Genomic DNA, 12,044 nt, shown 5'->3' with positions numbered 1-12,044 from the left:
TCAATCACATGAAATCAAGCCAACATCAATGCTTACACATTCAATTACTTGCCCAAGGCCTTACAACACAATTCAAGAATACTTCAAATAAGTCATGCAATATTCAAAACAATCTAGCCAATATGCCATTTCACCCGAAATCTTCCAAAAGCAACAAGAACCATAACAACACACTTCCTTCTTTCAAATTCAATTACAACAACCCAACTTACAATCTTCCAAACACATGTCTCATTTCCGATATTCATGAAGTATATTTACAACATACACATTCTTTCTTTCCAAATTCATGAACTATAATAATAGTCTATGCATTAACAACTTTATGACAAGAAACTATACTAATGTCAAATTAATTTCTTCCATAATCCACAACATAACAACAATCAAATTACTAAATAAAATCAATTCATTTGTTCTACACAATGCAACTATATTCGTCCACAACACCAACCCACACAGCTACAACATAGCATCCACACTTTCATGAATTTCATCCATTTCTTCACTCTACAACATATACAAACCACCCACAACATATAAAAGAAGATGAAACCTTACCTTTTTCACTTAGTTCTTCAACTTGGATAGAATTGTGCCTTGCAAGAATGAATGGTTTTATTGCTCCAACAACCACTCCATGTTAATTAGGGCCTTCAACTTGCTTGGAATACTAGAAGAAAAATATTTTTCTTGATCAATTTCCATGGCTTCAATTTGGAAGCCATGGCCTAATACTCTTTCCTTTCTCTCTTCTCCTTTTTTTTTTCTTCTTCTACAAACTTCCAAAAGATGAAATGAAAAATGTGACTAATTGGCCTAATTACACACATATATAATTTACTTGTTTGGGCCAAAGCCCACCCCCATAGTGCACGCCCCACTTGGCCTTTTTATTCAAGACTATATATATATATATATATATATGTTTTGGAATTCATGAAAATTTATTTTCTAAATTCTGAATTTGCCCTTAGCCTTCCTCCATATTTCCATGAGTCATCTTGCGAATTTCCCTTTTTACCCCTTTGTCTTTCTCAATAGTTCCATGCCAATAATATTCATAAACAACTTGTATATTAAACAAGATCGAAATATAGCCTCGCCCTTAACTTCTCACAATTATCTTGAATTATCCGACCGTACAAAATGCGGGATATAACAATAGTGCATGCATAAAGACTCAAGGACAACTATACTTTATCGGGGTGACGTAAGCTCGTTATCCCCTGATTTCATTATGGAGCATTCATTAACATTCTGCCTCACCTTGAAGGAATTAGCATATAAGGTGAGTGTATACAATAACGACATCAATGGGTTATAGGTAGCATCATTAGCTTTATAGGATCATCATATCATGGACTCATACATATCTCTTATCTCATATAGCTATTCATGAACATAGGCTCATAGTTTTTTTTTTTTCCGGAATGTAAGAGATTCATGAAGAGGAAGGAAAGTCATACTATAGGATTCATGCCATAGAAGGAAAGGACTAGCCTCACATACCTTTGTCGTTTAACTACTCTATCGCTTGATCGTTCTCCTTTGATGCCCGCGTCTCTACCTTTAAGAGGATTCGCATTAGCATTAGTTAATTGACTATAAGAACATTTTACTATTTCTAGGGAAAATTGAGCAGCATTTCCTTTGTTTCTACTACTTTTCCCACATTCTATATCAACTCCCAAACGTTCATAACAATATTCACAATATCACAACAGCAACCATCAATCATCTACATTTCCCACAATTTACCACATTCCTTCAATTTCTCCACAATTATGGTTATAGCTCACTATCGCGTTTTCTCATATATAATACTTATTCCATGTTCTTCATTCACAACATATTTACAATAACCCCATGCCAATATTCATAATTCACCCCAACTACTACTCGACAATGGCACTATTCACTCATTTATGACCCATTTTCCATGTCTTTCTATAATTCCAGTGTCTTAGCCTTCCAATACCTTAAACAACATGGAATGACCATAAAACTCACCTTAGATGATGGAGGAACAACCTTTGAGTGGAACCTCTCTTCTTGCACCAAAACCCTAACTCACTTCCCTTGAGTTTTCTTGGTGTAGATGAACTTTTACCAGGTTTCACACACTTGATTTCATGTATTGGTGTAGTTGATCATGGATTTCCTTTGATTTCTTGTAGATGAATATTGGAGAGTGTTCTATAGTTTTCTTGAAGAGAGGAGAGTGGAAAATGAAATGAAATAAAATGAGGGAATGGTCCTTATATTTAATTGTTGAAATCTGTCCCGGCCGAGATATACGGTACGATCGACGGAGCGTCGATCGGATCCGTCAAATGGTCTCCGCGCTAACTCGATACTATGGTACAATCGATGAATCGTCGGCCCGTCCGATGGTACAAAGAACGACCGTCGATCCCCCTTTCGCAGGACTGCAGTGAAGTTCTATTTGACGAATTTTTCTCCCTTACCTCTAACTTCTTTGGAATCTTAATTAGAATTATTAAACATCCCTTCTTACTTCTAGGGACATCATGTACACTTTAACTTACGTTAGTCCATTCACCGCTCAGCAACCCAAAGTTCTGAGGTGTAAATATTCACTGTGCATCAACGAAATTTTTTTCGAGGTGTAACAGACGGGATCCGGGTGTCACGACCCAATTCGGGGTCGCGTGGGCACCTAACCTTCCAACTTCGGTAGGCGAACCCTCTCATTGAATACACATCAATTAAATAAGGATGATTCATTTAAACCAATAGATATTTAGAAATAACAGCGGAATACCATAATATTTATGTAATAAACTCAAGTGTTCATATGATTAGAAAAAATACATAATTACATACTCAATCCATCTTTCCATGACTTGGTTTAGACTAGTACAAGAGCGACTAATGACTTCAGATTACCACTACATTCTAAAACTCAACCTCCGTCCCAGAATGAAATGGGAGGAGGCTTTCCAGGCAGGCACCGCGTATTTCCACATATGCTTCGATCAATCACCTGAAACAATCTACACCCCAAAAAGGGTGTAGCAAGTGCAATATCAGTACAACCACACATACTGAGTAAGTATCATAGGCCGACAATGGTTAGTAACACATATCAGTACAAGAATTCACAGATAAACAGGATAACAACCTAATCAAGTCATACGTCTATCTAACACACGCTGTATATCCATACCTTTAAGCATTAAATTCACTCTAACAATTCACCAGTCAAGCTCACAACGATCTCGGAACTCACATATCATTAAATCGATTGTTTCAGTCTAGTAGTCAACTCATCATTAAGACACCCATTATCCTACATCATATAGAGACCAAACATATAACTATTACGGACGGTCTGTGGTACCTCAACAAGTTTGATCAATAAATCTAGATCCAAATACATGTCATTGCCTAAGTAAAGCATCAAATCCAACATGTGCCAAGTGTGAATAAATCAATCTGAATCCATTCATCACAAGTAAACATCAAATCATCTCAAACAAGCCATAATGCAATGCAATGCAGTGCAAGATGCAGGAATGCAATGCCATGCCATGCAAATGAGGTGTACACATGTACTCCGGATGGAAATATCGACGTCTCGGTAGCACAACCCAGTGTGACTCGCGAGGTCTAAGTGCCACCTGTCCCGGATCTTTGCCCAACAAACAGACAAGACTCTAGCTAATTGCTCACAGGGGGAGTCTCACCGGCAGCACTCTGGGGGACCCGCGGAGTCCATGCATTAACAACGATTTCGGGATAACATCGGAATCGGCCAGGCAACAATGATGCCGGAATAGCTCATCCGACATCGGCCACCTCATAGTCACTCAAGTAAAGAGTTTATCAAAATATCAGTTTCACTCAATCAACGATACCGAATCATCACCAGGTATCGGCCATGCATCATGAATATGAGAGAATGTATGCAATGCATATGTCAACGATTCCAGAATTGAACCTCAGACATCGGCCTTCTCACAATCACTCAAGTAAAAGAGTTTGTCAAACACCAGTTTCATATAATCAATGATTCCAGAATGGATATTCAGACATCGGCCTTTTAACAATCACTCAAGTAAAAGAGTTTGGCAAATAACAGTTTCGCTTAATCAATGATACTGAATCATCACCGGGTATCGGCCATGCATCATGAATATGAGAGAATGCATGCAATGCATATGTGAATCATTACAATCAGGTTCAACATCACAAGTACCAACAATGGGGTACGCCAACAATGTACCATATCACAATACTATCGATAGTATGCCAACAATATACCAATATTACAAGTACCGACAACGAGTACGCCAACAACGTATCATGTCACAATACCAATAGTGGGTATGCCAATAATATATCAATATCACAATACCAATGGTGGGTATGCCAACAACGTATCTATATCACAATACCAACAATGGGTATGTTAAATCTATCCCAATCTGGACGACAAACAGAATTCGATATCTACTGTAGCGGGCGTTGGGATTCTAGGTTTAACCAACTTGCACATACCTCATAAAAGGAGGGAGGTGTCTCAGGGAAGTACTGTTGTGAATCGTACCGGTAAAGTTGAAAAAACCCGCCAATAACTTAATAGTGCTCTAAAGGACACATTTTAGAGTCGCCACCTAATTTTTAAGAAATTAGAAAAACCAGTTCGAAAAGAGTTCATTTAAAATAGCTATTTTTTACGACTATCCTAAAAGAAACCTAATCTACCATAGTCTGGGTAAGGGTTCTGGTGATCTCCCGGGGAAGGTGTTAGGCACCCCGGTATTAAAGATCCGCTCAATCGCGGTTTACCTATGGGTTCTAATGGTTTACCTTATGATTATAAATTATTTATGGCAAAAAATTGCTTGAGTCTAGATTTCCGCAATAAGGTTAGACATCATTCATGCAAAAATATCACATGTCGGGTTTTGGACTTGGACACGTAGGTTAAGACCCGAAGGCACTTGACTTAAGTAGAAAACCACATAAGCCCACCCTTTAAAAGTATTTTGGACAATCTCTTATTTATTAAGTAAAGGTCTCCTTTTATTAAGGCATATTGCTATAAATCTCGTCAATTTACCTTATTCTATTTTAATCCCTTATGCTTCCTTAACTTCAATTTAATTCTTAAATCTAAGTCATTTATGTTCAAACTCCTAAAGTTAAAGCATCAACCATATTTTAGAGCTAAATTATGAATAAACAAACTTTCATTTAGAATAATATGTATTTCATATTTGTTTTATACAAGGCTTTAAAAAATCTGTTTTGGCAACTCTAAATTGAAAATTAATCTTAAGTTCTAATCTATAAGGGTTCCAACGATACTTAAATAAAACAAGTAAACATAATATTTTCAAAATAACTAAAGGGAGGGAGAGAATGAAGGTGGAGAAAGGTTAATCGGATAAGCCTATCTCCTCGCCTTCTTGGACCTTTAGTTGTAATCCCGTTCTTCCTTTATTTTACGCCTGAAAGCTCCAAATGCCCAAGTCTTCGCCTCGTCTTTTGATACTTCTCCTTTTGTCCTTTCGTTTGTTTAGATTCCATGTGTATGCTCCAATTGTGCAATATTCATCCTTGTAGTACTTCCCGAACTTGTTTATTTGTACCTAGAAAAATTAGAAATGAGAATAATTAGTAAAATGATACATCACCATCATAGGGTGACGTTTATAAGCAAATATATATATTATCCTTCAGTTTCGGATCAAACTGTGGAAGCTTTGATTACTACGGGCTCAGGGCTCACAATTCTTTCCTCACGTCACTAATAAGCCATCATCCTAGCCCCCAAAAGATAATTACCTTTCCCAACTATTTATCATCAAGTTAAGTATCTATTCAAATCAGTAGTATCTATTCCTTTCAATGAAATATCCGACATGTAGTATTTGTTCTTTTCAGTAAAATATTTGTTCCTTTCAAATAAGGTCAAGTGTAGAAATCTTATTCTTTTAAAACGAAGCCTCAAGTTAAATAACTCTTCATCGGCCCTAGTGTATTATCATGTTCAAATCAGTAAAAATATCTTAAGTGTGGTATGAAATTTCAGTAAAACATCAAGTAAACTGTTCTTCTCGGAGCAAAACAGAAGTAATGACCTCAGTTCCAAAAACAGACCATGGTATAGCATTTATTTTTCAACAAAATGCAGTTATTTCAGTGCAAGAACATCACCAAATTAAAGTCAAGTTTCAGCCAATATAACACACCAGCAGAATGATCAGAAAGGCTCAACAGTTATCAAAACAACAACCTTGTCTAGTGTAGTATCTGTTTAAACATAGGAGCCTTGATCAGGTATAGTAACCTGTTCACTTTCATGCAATGACTTAAGCCAACAGAGCCTAGCTTCAAACACTAGCAGCCAAAATGCAACAACAAGTTTTAAAGAATGCAACAATTATTGGTCTCAGGGCATAACAACATTATTCTTTAAACTGCAGCAGTTAGGCTAAAAAATAGACAGTAGTGCTTAGCCTTAAGAAAATGGGAACCAATACTCTAGGAGTTTGCTACCACATGCAATAAGAACATTAGTTAAGTATAGTCAAGTTCAGCAAGAAACTTCTCATGACAATGGCCATATCAAGTGCAGCATCTGTTGGTTTTAAACCAACAACTTATTCACCAAAGTGTAATCCTTGGAGTTCAGAAGGTGTAGCAGCAACACAACATTAACACAATCATGGCAGCAACTCATTCTTGTGGCCAGCCATATCTTTTATCACGTTAACAACTTAAAGGCATATTCAGTAGTTATCCATAAAGAATAGCTATCAGAGGGCCAAGACATCAAGGCTAGTTACATGTCAAGCGGGGCAGTAGTTTACTGCTAGGAATTACTCACAAAAACAACAGGGATACCAAAGTGTATAGCAACATCATTTCTCATGATCAAGACAGTAGTCCACCAAAAACAACAACTCTGGCCACTAAAATGAAGCAGCTGGCAAGTTTGAAGAGCATTTTGAGCATAGTAGTGGCCATAGTAACCACCACCTTCCCGCAGGTTCCAGCAAAGTAGCTGCCAGTTCCAGCAGCCTAAGTAGCAACTCAAGGAGGTTTGAAGATTCCCCAGGTTATGCAAAAAACAAGGAGGGGTGAAGAATTAGTGACCAAAAATAGTAAGGTAGAGGAATATTTAACAGTCATTTATTTAAAGTAATCATCAAGGAGTACATATACCAAAAAACCCAATGCTCTTAAGAGAAAACATAAGCTTAAAGACTGAGTTTTAGGGATTAAAACAGCAAGCTAGATGTTTTAAATTTGGAACACAAAATTGTAGAGGCAAAACTTGATATACTACTGCATAAAAAGTTTTGAAATTATGATAAATCACAAGTTCTGGAACATAACAAACAAAAGACAATCTTTCTAAAGAGGCTTCCCAGAAAAATCCATCCTAGTCTTAAGGCAGATGCTTAGTAATAATTTTTAACTATTTCAGTCAGGACTGTTTGATGAAGGGATGTCAAATAAGCACATACTACAATTCATGAACTCTGCAAATATATTTAACCATTATGGTTTAGTATAAATAACTCTTTTAAGGTTTGAATCTGCAAATAGTGACTTCTTACTTGTAGACCTAGCTAAACTGATATAAACAAGGGATCTTGATGATGCACAGGTTATATTTCTAGATATGAACACAAGTATATACCAACAGTGATCTATCCTCTCAAACTATCACCTAAACTATCTTCACCTTCCCTTTACAGCAACATATGAGCAGTCTGGTAAAAGGAAGTAAAATAAGTAGAACCTACCAAGTAGCAACATGATCAAGCAAGGTTCAAATTCAAATCATCTTTTAGTTTTGTACCAGGCAGGACTGAATTCATAGTTACCTTTTAGCAACCCAGTTCTTCTATTACTTTTCTCATTTTTTATTCAAGGGGAGGGATAATAGACTTTTTCTACATAAACAATACTAACTGGTTGGAAGGCTATCAACCTATGTAAACAGTCAGAAAACTTCAGACCTGCTCCCTTTTCAGAAGAAAAAAAAAGGAACTGATATGTTAACAAAGATACTGAAGAAACATCCAAGTATTGCTAGCCTAAGTACAACAACCAAACCATGACTTCTTGAAGGCATTGAAACAATCATTGACACAACAATTGATTTGAAAACATGAAAGCAAACCAGTCTATGTTTAGAGAAACCAGTGGTCCAACTTCTCTTAAAAAAAAACAATGCTAAGCTATGACACGCATAATCAATTGAACAGACCAAAACTAAAGGGAAGCAACATACTGTTATTATCTATCCCCATAAAACAACAATACTAAAAGGTGTGATGACATGAGTGAAGGGAAAGACCATAGCTGGAATGTAGATTTAGCCTTAGTCTTGGAAAATCCAAAACATTAGACTATATTAGGCCTTTGAGAGAGAGAAAAGAAAAAAATAGACACTTAAGCTGAGTTTAGTTAAGAACACAATTAAAACTAATCTTGATCACTAGTTGGACATAGGTACAGAAAAGAAACAAGAACAAGAGGTTTGGGGGATCCTATTAACTTGTTTGAGCAAACACCTAAACAAACATATATCTGGGAAGCTGTAGGATCATTTGGGATTAGGAGATTTCACCAAGTCATGCAAATAAAACAGGGGTAAAGAATGAGTATCAATAGATTCTTATCTTTTAATAGGTTAATCAGCTTAATAAAGACACTAAGTGGTTGCCAAAAAAGTATCAACTCAGACTGGACACAAGTTTAAGAAGGGAACTTCAAAACAAACTGATCTTCCTTCACATGCCAAATATTAAGATTGAAAGCCAAGACAACAAAGAGGAGTTTCCACCCTCCATTTCCAATGCCGCACAAGATCCAAAGGCTTCTAGAATCTTGGCATGGCAAGCTATTGAGGTGACTAAACCTGTTGATGTGCAGCGGATTTGTGGCACATTCGATGCCTTTTTACTATGAATTTTGGTTGTTTTCAAGTAAGACGGGTCCATTTTAATGTGTTTTAGGAAGGCGATGTCCCAAAAGCAAAAACAAAAAAAAAAGGAAAAATTGCCCAGAAATAAAGATTCAACAGTCCGTCGATTGATCGACGGACCGTCCTTGGGAACGTTAATAATTTAAATTTTTCAGTGATGGCCTAATTTGAAGAGGACAAAGGACGGAGCCATCGATGAAGCGTCGATCGAATCGACTTTTCATCATTTGTCTCATCAAACAGACTCGTCCACCAGAAGAGAGAAAGACGAAAGAATCGACGGAGCGCCTCGAGAACTTGTCAACAGCACTGTCAAATGGACCATCAAACTGAAGAACTAAAAGACGAAGGAATCGATGGCCCCTCAAACTGATTGACGCTCCGTTGATCTTGCCACCAGGGGCAGTTTGGCCAATTGCTGATGTGCGTTTTTGGAGCTTATTTAAAGAACATTTTAGGTTTTTTTTTAGCAGCCAGTTTTTATTGCACATGTGAATATTGTTCCATTGGTGGGTGAGCATTGAAGACACCGCTTTTGGAGCTTAGTGAAGACAAAATGATTCTATTCCCACTATCTTTATTGCACTTTGTAAGCTTTTTGTCTCCATTATTGCTTTCTCCTTTTGTAAACAATACGTGTGAGTAGCCTCTTTAATCAAAGTTGTGGACCCAAATGATGGGTGTTATGTAATAGGTTTCTAACATTGTTTATATATATATAATGGGTTGTGATGTGTTTTAATTATTTCTCATATTAATTGCTCGTTAGTGGTTGCAAACACTTCCTTATGCACAAACCCTAATTTTGTTTGGAAAGATGAACTAGGGTTTGAGTTGAAATAATATAACAAGGACTCGGGGCGCTAACCCTCGTTTAATGAACTCCTTTCGAGATAAGAAGAGTTCTACTTGGCATATTTAATCGGTCTTACTTGCAACTTTTCTATATTTGGGAAAATCATGAAAAGAAATACTTTCTAACTAATGAAAAATATTAGAGCATTAGAGATTAAGTGCATACAAAGCCACGACCCATTAGAAATATATCCTATTGATACCCATAGTATAACATCTAATCACAGCAGGGACACAACTTTGGTTCTTTTAATCCAGTCAAATTCCAAATACTTCAAAATAGCGAATATAAACCAAAACCTTCTTTCTACACTAGTTGGAATAGAACTAAGGACTTTAGAGATTAGTAACATATATGATTAGTATTTATTTCACACTATATTCCCTGTGGGATTCGACCCCAACCTAGTTGGGTTACTATATTTGACACCGACTGCCTTACGCCATAATTTAGGTGTAATTTGAGCGTATCAAATTTTGGCATCGTTGTCGGGGAATACCGTTTTGAAATTTACTAATTGTAAAATACTTTTCTTTAAACCTTTTTCTATTCCATCACTCTTTTTGTTGTCTCTTCATTATTAGGCAACAGATGGCTGGCAGAGCCAACCGAAACAATCGAAGAAATCAAAATCAAGAGGGCCTCCAGATAAATCCTCCTGCACCTGTACCAGTAGCGGGAGAGGATGACAATGTATTTGCGGATTTTATGAATGATGCGGAGTATGCGGCTATGGCAGTTCCTCCTCGAGTTGGAAATGCAAACTTCAAAGTGGAGAGTCATCTCTACCATTTAATGAAACTTGAGGGGTACTTCAAAAATTCTTCGGAGAATTGCCCACTTCGCCATCTCAAGAATTTCTTGCATGTAAGTACTCAACAAACAAATGGCGCTGTTCATTCTGATGCTCTTCGATTGAGGCTTTTCAAATATTCTCTTATCGGAGAAGCTCGTGAATGGTATGAGAAGCTTCCAAGTAACTCAATCCACACATGGGCCGAATTATCCGATATTTTCTTGAAGAAAAGGTTTCCGCCGAGCAAAAAGGTAGAACTCCGAGACAAAATCTCTGAGTTCAAGCAATTACCGGGTGAACAACTACACAGTGCTTGGGATCAGTTCAAGTACTATCTAAACCAATCTCCGAATCATGGTTTCATGGATAATGTGCTCATGGAGAAGTTTTACAAGAGGTTAGACACTATGAATCAAATAACGGTTAACACAGCCGCGGGTGGTTGTTTCATGAATCGGACTTTTGCAAATATTACTACTTTGCTAAATCGGCTCACCACTCATCACCAAGCTTGGCACTCCAATGATAGTAAAGATTTGTCATATGGTAGTCCTTCTGTTGCTGCGGTGGCAAAGGAGAATCATGAGCGAGATCATGCTTTTTCTCAATTGCAAACCACTGTGGATTTGCTACCAAAGAGGCTTGCGGAGAAAGAAGCTAAGGGTGTAAATGTTGTTGAAGAAATGCCATCTCATGCTCCCGGAATGTATCAAGTCTTGGAGGAGACTTATCTAGAGGGGCAACAAAAACGCGAGGATGCTAATTATATCGATAACTCTTAAGGGGGTAATCAAAAGCAATAGAGACCCCAACAACAAAGCAATCAATATGGCTGAAATGAATATGGTGGTTCGGATAGGAAGGATTGCAACAACAAAAATTATAGTAATCAGAATTCTAATGCTTATGTTCCACCGAAAGGCCGTTCTTCCAACTCTCAAAATTGGCGAGAGGGTCCTTCCAATGATAAAGGGACCTCTCGAATGGAATCTATGCTTGAGAAGATCTCGGACAACCAAAACAAGAGTGACAAGAAGATGGAAAATTTGATCGAAGTGGTCGGCTCTCACACTGCTTCGATTCAAAAACTTGAGTCATAAATGCGAGATCTTTCTCGTGAGCAACATCCTCCACAAAGAGGAGGACTTCCTAGCGACACAATTTCGAACCCATGGGGTAGTCGAGGTGATCATATTGCCTCATGCAAAGCTATTTCTACTAGAAGTGGGAAGATCCTTAATGTGGTGGATGAGAGGGTGGTTGAACCTATTATTGTTGAGCCGGTTGTTGATGAGCTTATTGAAGAAGAAATTGAAGAAGAACTTGAGGAACCAACTGAAGTTTCTATTATTATTGAGAAGGAGAAGGTGGCACACCCTATTATTCTTGAGGGTGATGAGGTGCGAAGTGTTGAA

General features: G+C 37.4%; 1 non-coding gene across 1 annotated transcript; it reads right to left on the bottom strand.

Annotated features, from left to right (window-relative positions):
- Window positions 1–10,883: 10,883 nt before the first annotated feature.
- Window positions 10,884–10,990, bottom strand: LOC132600949 (small nucleolar RNA R71). Its single transcript, XR_009567404.1, has one exon. It is a non-coding gene; the product is annotated as a small nucleolar RNA R71 (small nucleolar RNA).
- Window positions 10,991–12,044: the final 1,054 nt, after the last annotated feature.

Source organism: Lycium barbarum, chromosome 6 (genome assembly GCF_019175385.1).
Source record: "Lycium barbarum isolate Lr01 chromosome 6, ASM1917538v2, whole genome shotgun sequence".
NCBI lineage: Eukaryota > Viridiplantae > Streptophyta > Magnoliopsida > Solanales > Solanaceae > Lycium > Lycium barbarum.
This window is presented reverse-complemented; position numbering and strand designations above follow the sequence as displayed.